The sequence below is a fragment of the Hibiscus syriacus genome, unplaced genomic scaffold (assembly GCF_006381635.1).
Source record: "Hibiscus syriacus cultivar Baekdansim isolate YM2019G1 unplaced genomic scaffold, ASM638163v2 tig00110339_pilon, whole genome shotgun sequence".
Lineage (NCBI taxonomy): Eukaryota > Viridiplantae > Streptophyta > Magnoliopsida > Malvales > Malvaceae > Hibiscus > Hibiscus syriacus.
The window spans coordinates 1,764,362-1,774,159 of record NW_024062692.1 but is presented as its reverse complement, the minus strand read 5'-3'; positions in this window follow the sequence as shown (position 1 = coordinate 1,774,159).

Sequence of the window (9,798 nt, the reverse complement as noted above, 5' to 3'; positions counted from 1 at the left end):
AAGCTGATCATAGTTCTTCGGATGACTCCCCTTCACGGGAAAACCAAGTGGTAAATTCTGTCAGCCAGATATCATCCGTCGTGGAGTTGAAGTCTGGCTTGAAGGCGTTTAACTGAAAACTAGCCACTCGTCATTAAGTTAAGCTGAACTGGATTCGTTCTGAATTGGCTCTCAAACCCGTCTGAAGTTGATTCTAAGACCTTTCGATCTTTCAATATGTCAAATTGGTTTAGGTGTAGCTTATTGCTGCTAAGTTAAGCAACCATCATCGATCTTTGAAGGTGCTTTTGAATTGAGTATCCTTCGTCTTGAAGTTGAAACTTGACTTTAAAGCTGCAAAAATTATGTATGAAAAAAAATGATAAATGTGATGCTCTTAAGTATGTCTAAGATGCATGCAACATGAATTAGTTCTGGTTTTATCTCCTGGATGGAGTGTCGTTCTTTTTCTGCCAATCTGGTCATTAGGATCGATCATGCCCCATTTTCTTCTGGGGTTGCAACCTTTCACATTTGTAACTGTCCTATTTGAAAATGTTTTTCTCCTTTCTCTTATTTTATGAAAAAAATAATATAAGAATTTTGTAAAACATTATCTCTTAATTCAAGCTCACAATCAAATCAAATCATAAACACGAGTTCACAGAAAATTAAAAGAATCAATAGTTTTTTTAATACTTTCAAAGTTATAGCTCTTTGACAAATATCCAAATTGATGAGTTGGCTTTAGGTTGACCTCATATTTTCTAAGGTTTCGGCCATATAAATGTCATTTTTTCTCGATCCTTTTTATCATTGTAACATGTCCTTTTTCCTTGGCTTGGAATTTTAATTGGATACGGACAAAATGATGCAACTAGCATAATCAATTACTAGACCTTCTATTTCTGTTCTCTAAAATCTTCCATTTATTCAAGCTTTGTATGCTTTTCCAACAAAGGCAATGATGAAATATCAGTCTAAAAATGAAATTCCTAAGTGCTCATGTGAAATTGATTATAACAGGTGTTCCTTAACTCCCTTAGTTCATCTTTACTGAAACTCCTTATTTAGATAAATTTGATTTAATTTGCCATTGTCTGACTAGCTAAATCCATAGAGCTGAGGCATTTAACCAATTGCTCTATAGGGATAGTTCAATATTATAATCACTTTTATCAGGCTAACCGAAGGGTTCATCTCATCACAAAGTCTTCGACCTGACAATTGTAGTGGAGCAAACACCGAATTGCCAAGTGTTCGAGCAATGTCATGATTTGAATGCAATCTATTCATAAAGACAAGGCTTTCGAGTTTCCTCTATAACCAATTGCTTTAGTGGAATAGCTCAGCTTTACGGATTCAATTTCTTAAGATTGTCAAGAAGAACCTGTTATAGTCTAGGTGTTGTTGAAGGTAAAAAAATCTCATCTTTAGAGTTTAATTTTTAAGCGACTGACCTAAACTAGATTCACCTACTCGACTATTCCATCTGTAAAGATCATCATCATCATTGAAAGTCTTAAAAAAAGTATAATAATGGCATACGCACGAGATGCCTCATGTTGTCTGCTCCTATGCATACTTAATACCAAGCCTCTTGTTCATTCCCTTATGAAAAGAGAATGCTATATCGGTTATTGTAAGATAAGGATATGGTGTTCGAGTGTATCTTTTGGGGTAAGTTCAAAATCTTTTATTTTATCAATTTTTAATTATGTCACTTTTTCAAAGATCTATAACTCTAAATCATTTACGGAGTTTTTAATTCAGTTAATATTCAAAGAATTCCAAATCTACAAATTTGATTCATTACTCTCCATATTTAAAGTAGCATAAATTCATTTAAATGCCCTTACAAAAAAACTAGAGAAAAGATGAAAAACAAATTCAAACAAAATGTTGCAAATGATGAAATGATCTTTCTCCTTATTTGGATGCCCCCGAGTTGTTGAAGTCGATCTAATTCTTGTTACGCATCTTCTACACAATTCTCTTGAATACGTAACAGTTCTCAATAGTGTGTCCTGGGACACCGCCATGATATTCGCAATGAGCATTCTCATCATACCACGTAGGGTATAGGGGCTTCATGGGTTCCACCGGATATAGTGACACTACGTGGGTGTCAAAAAGTTGTTGATAACGTTCTTTGTAGGTCATGGGAATAGGGTCGAAATGTTCCATTTCCTTCAGGGTCTTTGGAATCTTGTCTAGAAGTACCTGACGGTACAGCTGCAGTTGATTTTTGGATGGAGATTGTAACACATTTATTAGTATTGTAGGTGTTGATATTGTTAATCTCTCCTTCCCTCTTCTTCATATGAGGTTTCTTAATTGCCTCTCCTTCCTCAATTTTGCCTTGCTTTATGGTCGTTTCTACCATCTCCCCAGCCATGACTAAGTTTGAAAAATTATCGGATGTGATTGCAACTAGGTGCCCGGAATAAGGAGCCTTCAATGTTTGCATGAAGAGCTTTCGGGTTTCCTTCTCATCCAAGGGTGGATGAACTTTCAGAGCTAAATCCCTTCATTTCTGTGCGTATTGTCTGAAACTTTCGTTATGCTTATTCTCCATGATTTGTAGTATAACTTGATCTGGCCTTATGTCATTGACGTGTTTTTATTATTCCAGAAATGACTTGGCTAAATCCTTCCAAGTCTTTATATAGGATCGGCTTAGCTGATTGTACCACCGGATGGTTGAGCCTGACAGACTCTCCTAGAAGCAATGGATCATGAGTTGGTCGTTTCTTACATATCTTGTCATATTTCGGTAGAACGTGGTGATGTGGGCGGATGGGCAACTGTTCCCATCGAACTTCTCAAATTCTGGGGACTTGAATTTCAGAGGAAGATCCAAGTCTGGGACTAGACTGAGTTCCGCGGTATCGACTCCATAGTAGTCATGGTCTCCTTTAACTACCTTCATTTGGTCTTCCAGTAGCTTAATCTTTTCTTCCATCTTTTTTGCCTTATCTTCCTCATCAAAATTTGGTATAAGGTAATCACCCGAATTATTCTCAGGGTTGGATACAGAAGTCTATATCTTTTCAGCAGAGGAGGTTTTCCCTTTGACAGTGGACGAGTCCCTTTGAAGTTCAGGTAAAATTCTAGGTGAAATAACCATTTTCGGGGAAGGTGGCATGGCTACCTTACCAGCTGAACCTGCCCTGGGAACATTTTGATGTAAGCCAGATAACTTGGCAACAATTTGATCGACCAAGAACTCTTGGCTCTTAGTGATCGTATCCAGAGTACTTTGATTCTTCTGGCTTATTTTTTCTTCCAACTCTTTTTCCAGCCTCAGCATGTTCTCTTCAAGTTGAGCAATTTTGGCTTCCATCTTCTTCTTCTTTGAGCGGGTATTATGTGGATAGGGTGTGTCCAATACTTGAGGTGATATATCCAGAGTTTGTTCCCTTTTTTGATGAGACATTTTTTGTTAGTTAATGTGAATGTAAAGAAATGAAAATAACAAAATGCAAAATATGTCTAAATGAATGAAGCATGAAATATTTGAGGCATTGATCCAAAAATGTGTCTGTTATTATAAATAATCCTTATTGGGGACAAAAGTGTTATTTCTTAAGAGATAAAAAAACATTTTAAAGGTGTATTCTTCTAAACCTCGAATAACTTATGACAGGTTGATTCGTCTTTCGCCTTCTTCTATCACCGGTTGAATACCCTGTCGAACCGTTTTGGCCTTTCTGAGCTATTTTTTGTACTTTTCCCAAGAAGTCTCGAATGGCTACATCTCTGGTTTTCACTCTCTACTGAGTCTGTTCCCTAACGAAAACACCTTTGGAGCCCTCCATCGATAGGAACTATCCGAAGTTTATCTGCTTACTTCTTGAGTTCGTCATTAATGGCCTTCAGTTTCAGCTATCGCTTTGCAATCTTGTTCTTGTTGTCTTTGAAGGGACCCCTAGGTCAGTAACATTTTTCTCGTTTTGCCCCTGTAACTTTTACCAACTCGTTTTTGGAAAAGTTGGCTTTTGATGCGTTTGGTGTAAACCCGATCCATTCTGAGTATTTTCTGACCATAGCCGGACATCTGAGCTTTTCATCTCTTGTATTATAACCCTTTGTCCATTAATGCAAATTATTTATGTTTAACGAACAAGTTTTTGGTGGATCAACACCTTTTTGAATGATGTAAATGATAAAAATGAAAGAGAACAAAAAGGAAAAGAGTTAGTGAGGTAAATCAAAAAAATAATGAAAATAAAAAGTATTACCCCACATGATATCTATCCCACATCTGATTATTCCTACCCGGACATGATAACTATCCCACATGTTAATTTTGAACCAGTCTTAACCGCATAAATTTATAGTTCATATGCTTTGAACAGAAAATAAAGCAGGAAATAATCTCAAAATGGCCTAGGGTTTGAAATGAGGTTTTGTGATAGGCTCTAATTCCCTGTAATCTCTCAGTTTAGGTTCTAAAGAAAGGTACCCGAGTTCTCCTTGCTGGTGCCCCCTTGGGCTTGCCAGACCCTTGGTCCTAAGCCCATTACAAGCTTGTGTGGACTAAGTTAAACTCGAGATGAAACATTCCCTTATGCCCATATGGAGAATAAATTCACACGAAGACATAAGGTATCTGAATCCCGAAGGTTACTTGCTAGGCTTATACGGAGAATAAATTCTCACGAAAGCGTCGCTTTCACCCCCACTTAAAAACGGGTTTGGAGCTCGGGTATAGAGCCTTAGATGGAAAAAAAATTTATAAGCTGAAACCATTGAAAGAAATCGTCAGTACAACTACTTATTTAAAAAATAATCAATAATAAACAATAAGAATTAAATAAAAAAAATAAAAATTTAAACTTATAATTTTCGCTCAAAAAGACAACCGAAAATTAGTTTCGGCCTGACTCACTTACCTTTCCCCAACATAGTCGCCAAACTGTCGAGACCATCTTTCGGGGGGGGCCCGAAATTGGGCTTCGACTTAAAGAAAAAGTGTTATTGCCGCCACCTATCATTTAAAAACAATGTTTAGGTTGATCGAACACCATCTTACCTTATATGCGTTTTACCATAAATGTGTCGGGTTCAGGAGTCGGTTACAGTCAAGGAAGGACTACCACCCTAATTCTGCCCTTTCGGTACCAATTAATTTGTCGATTGACTTACTTGCAAAAAATTAAAATTTACAAACTCGATTCGAATCACTTACCTTTGATCGATTGAAATTACTACTGAAAACAAAGTCAAAAATATGTTAGATGGTAAAATAAAAGAAATATCGAATAAAAATTAATTAAATAAAAAGGAAAATAATAAGTAAATAAATAAATAAAGGAAAGAGAAAAAATGTTATATAAAAATTGTTAAAAGAAAAACGTAACAAAAGAAGAAAATGTTAAATTTCAGGATAAAATAATAATAATAATAATAATAATAATAAATGTTAAAAGAGAAAAAAAAAACAGAAATGAACTAAAAAAGTGTAAATAATAATAATAATAAAATAAAATAAAAAGTGTTAAAGTTTAAAGAAGATATAAAGAAGGAAAAAAGTATCAAAAAATAGTTAAACCGAAACAAGATAGTGACTAAAATAAAATATTTGCAATTATAATACCCAAAGTCAAATTCTAATAAAGATAACAAAACAAATACGAACAAAACAAAAATAAAAGTACTGAAACATCGATGCTCAAAATAAAATAAATTAAAAGTTCATTCCATGGCTAGAAAATAAAATTACAAAGGATTGGGGACCCAAAACGTGATTATCCAGAGTGCTAAAATATCGCCCTAGTCCTTATTAATACAACGTCGTTTGAGTATTTAAACCCAAAATGAGATTTTTTCCTCATTTCTCCTCATTTTTTACACTTTCCATAATTGAAGAGAGAGAGTTGAGAACTCTCTCAACTTCTCCTTCTCCGGTTGAAAACCAGTCACCCACCGTCGCTCCAACTGTCGAAGAAAACCATCTTACCCCTTTCAAAAGCCCTCAACCCCAGGAAAATGAAACCACAACACAAATCCCCAAAATCCCTACAAATCGACGTAGATCTAGGTTTTAGTTTCTCGGTTTTTACCTTTACCGACGAACGATTCATCTTTCGGTGGTTCATTCTTCTCCGAGCCCAGATTGGGGATGCTTTTGTTTGTTTTCTTGGATTTTTTTGTGTGGCTTTCGTTGAACTTGCTGTTGGGGCTTTGTTTTTTTGGCTTGGTCTCTTGTATATTTGCTGCTCGATGTTATTGGGTTGTTTGTGTCGGTTCACCGTTGCTTGTTGTGTTTTTTCTCGGTTGCTTTTGTTGTGGTTCGATGATTTGTGTTCCATGTTTATGGTTCCTTGGTGGTATTTATATAGCCCCCCGACGGGGCTGTTTCTGATGATAACGTCGTCGCTCCCAATTATTTTGGGCTGTGAACGTTGCTGGCTAAAATCCCGGGATGGTTCAATCCCGGGATCTTCGGTCGAACGTCTCGACCGACCATTTCACGTGACTGGCTCGATCTCCCTGACTGTGTGGCGCCTTGACAAATTGTTGAAACTCTAATCCTGGATTGGGCTGGGTCAGGCCCAAACCCGGTTGGGCAGCCCACACCCTTGCTTGACCTGAACTGAATTAAAACAAACAAAAAATAATTAATAAAATAAAAAAACATATAATGAAAAATAAATAAATAAATAGAATAAAATAATAATAATAATAATAATAATAACAATAATAATATATTATATATAAAAATATTTCCAAAAACTATATAATATATATTTTCAAAAATATTTTAAAACTATATATTATTTATTTTTTTTCAAAATATTTTTTCAAAACTATATATTATATAATTTTCAAAAATGTTTTAAAACTATAAATTATATATGTTATCAAAAATGTCTTAAAACCATATATTATATATGTTTTCAAAAATGTATATATTATATAAGTTTTCAAAATGATTTCAAAACTATATTTAATATAAGTTTTCAAAATGATTTCAAAACTATATACTATATAAGTTTTTTGAAATATTTTCAAAAACTATATATTATATATATTTTTTCAAAAATCATTTTACAAACTATATAATATATATATATATAAATAAAATAAAATAAAATAAAAATCCGGACGAAAATGAGTGTTTACATACTGAATAAACACAATCGCTTGAATTTGAAATCTTTATTGAGAACAACACTCATTTCTATAATGATATTGTTGGTATTTTTTAACAAAAGTTGTTAGTTTCATTAAAAATATAATAAAAATTCAAATTAAAAATGAAGGTTTACAATTATAACCGTAAACTACACATATAATAAGAACATTTTTCGATAATCATTAACACAAGAAAACTAGTCAATCAAGATCACAAAAGGACCCTATAAGGAGAGGGTTAAAACCTAACCAAATAAATTCGAACAAAAAGTAAATACGAATATATCTGATTGAATCAGTAAACGAACCACAAAAGGGGATTAAGCTATTGAGCGACCACCGACAAATCGTAAATCAGAGTCATGTGATGTGAAAAAACTATCCATGAACGTAAATCACGTATCCAAATCGATCGAGGATCCAAAGCACAAAATATCAACATGATAACAAATAAGCGTCATCTTGATCAGTCATGGTGATGTCAAATACAACCTTGAAAAAAGATAAACGAAAGCAACAACCAAAACCAAATATGACATAAAGACAAAGAAAATAGTAATAAAGACAGAGAAAAACGTGTCATAAAGATAAAATTATTAAAATTAAAAAAATTAAAGATACGCTAAATAAAAGGAAAAAAATGAATATTAGTGACCAATACTAAGGGGCTGTTTGTTTGCCTCTTAAAACCGTTCAGTATTCAGTGCGTTTGTTTCGCACCTTTGAATGATTCACAAAACAGTGTTGAACGATTCAACATAGAAGTACATTTTGAATGATTCAGAACCATTATCAAACAACATATCACATTCAAAGCTAATTCATACAGAGCCTCTGAATCATTCAACATTTGAATCATTCAACGCTTAATTATTCTGAAGTAAACAAACAGCCCCTAAGACTAGGTTAACACCGATCAAAAAGGTAAAAAAAATGATGACCAAAGATAACCGCCTATTGTTGGTAATATTATAAAAACTTAATTTAACTTAATATCATTATTAATTTTAAAAATTGACTTTATTGATAACGTTATAAAACCTTAATATCTTAATTGATATTTTTTATTTAATGGTTAAAATAAAAGTAATCCTATATTTTAATAACTTTTAGTTTAGAGAAAATCGCCTTAGTGACCAAAAATACCTTATAATATACGATTTTAACCAACTTTTTTTGGATTTGCCAAAATGACCAATAAAATCGCAACGCGATATCAAAATCGCAACGCGATTTAGAAAATCGCAACGTTAAAAAGAAAATCGCAACGGTCAAAAGAAAATCGCAACGCGAGCTTCCAAGTTCGCAACGCGATTTAGAAGAAAATCGCAATGCGATTGATAGAATCGCAATGCGATTGATAGAATCGCAATGCGATTTATATAATCGCAATGCGATTGAGAGAGTCGCAACGCGATTTAGAAGAAAATCGCAATGCGACTGAGAGAATCGCAATGCGATTTATAGAATCGCAACGTTCAAAAGAATAGTTAAAAAAATTTTGTTTCTTAAGAATTTTCTCTAAAAAGATAGTATCCGCGCGGACGTGTCGAAGACACGTACGACCACGACCACGACCACGACCACGACCACGACCACGACCACGACCACGACCACGACCCGACCCGACCCGAGACGAGACGGCGGCGGCGGCGGCGCGCGAGAGTCCCCCTTGTCCTCTTTCACTCAACAAGGAAGTGCAAAATACAAGCCTTAAATATAATTCCCAATAGTGTTTCCAATACTATGTGGGATTGAGCATTACCAACACTTGTTCCCAATATCATTATTCTTCATAAGTTATCATCCATTACAATATGAATTATCGATAATAAATTAATTCATTTTAATAAGTATTTAAAATTATAACTTGATAAATACATGAAATAATTCTATTATTAAATAAAAAATATATTTTTTATATTAAAATTATTGAGATAGATATTTACTATAAAAGTAAAAGATTTTTTTTTTCACGTACAACCTCTATGTGAATTAGTTTCACAATAAGGTATCGGTTATGCATTGGATTCTTTCGTATTAGATGGTCTTTAATAAGATCATCATCATCATTCTTTTGTTCAACAATACCATATATTAATGAGGTATATTGGTTCATTAACACGACTAATTCATATTGTAATGGATGATAACTTATGAAGAATAATGATATTTGGAACAAGTGTTGGTAATGCTCAATCCCACATAGTATTGGAAATACTATTGGGAATGGTATTTAAGGCTTGTATTTTGCACTTCCTTGTTGAGTGAAAGAGGACAAGGGGGACTCTCGCGCGCCGCCGCCGCCGCCGTCTCGTCTCGGGTCGTGGTCGTGGTCGTGGTAATACGTGTCTTCGACACGTCCGCGCGGATACTATCTTTTTAGAGAAAATTCTTAAGAAACAAAATTTTCTAAATCGCGTTGCGATTCTCTCAATCGCATTGCGATTCTATAAATCGCATTGCGATTCTCTCAGTCGCATTGCGATTTTCTTCTAAATCGCATTGCGATTCTATCAATCGCATTGCGCTTTTCTTCTAAATCGCGTTGCGAACTTGGAAGCTCGCGTTGCGATTTTCTTTTGACCGTTGCGATTTTCTTTTTAACGTTGCGATTTTCTAAATCGCGTTGCGATTTTGATATCGCGTTGCGATTTTATTGGTCATTTTGGCAAA